The 430-nt window shown below is 61.6% G+C and overlaps 1 protein-coding gene across 3 annotated transcripts in view; it reads left to right on the forward strand.

The window, feature by feature from the left end:
- LOC113213019 (pleckstrin homology domain-containing family G member 5) overlaps positions 1-430 on the forward strand; it is a 71,018-nt gene that overhangs the window by 61,412 nt on the left and 9,176 nt on the right. The window lies entirely within an intron of this gene.

Below are 430 nucleotides of genomic sequence, written 5' to 3' on the forward strand. Positions count from 1 at the left end.
CCCCCCAGCACCTCCGCCCCGCAGCGCCCCGCGCCTGTCACAAAGCTGACGCGCCAAGAGATGCATAATTTATCAGACCGAGCCTCGCCGCCGTCCGTAAGAACGTGCAGACGTATGATCGTTGAATATGAAAAGAATCCGGCGGGGCGTTGGGGAGGGGTTGTTCCCCTTCCGACCCTCCCGTTGGCCTGTCTTCAACCGCCTGCCAACCTCTCGCGCGTCGACAGGCCGGTTTGTTCGCAGTGTTTGTCATGTGCGTGGCGTGGCAGGCGTGGCGTGGTGTGGCGCGGCGCTGAGCGGATCGCTACCACACGGCTTATCTCGCCTCCCCCCCCACTTTCAATCGCAGTTTTCTCGGAACGCGCGCCGAGCTAGATAGGATGGTCTTGCGGCATACCGAAACAGATAGGATGGTTTTGCGGCTGAGCGA

This window comes from Frankliniella occidentalis, unplaced genomic scaffold (genome assembly GCF_000697945.3).
Source record: "Frankliniella occidentalis isolate FOCC.00 unplaced genomic scaffold, Focc_3.1 Scaffold38, whole genome shotgun sequence".
Lineage (NCBI taxonomy): Eukaryota > Metazoa > Arthropoda > Insecta > Thysanoptera > Thripidae > Frankliniella > Frankliniella occidentalis.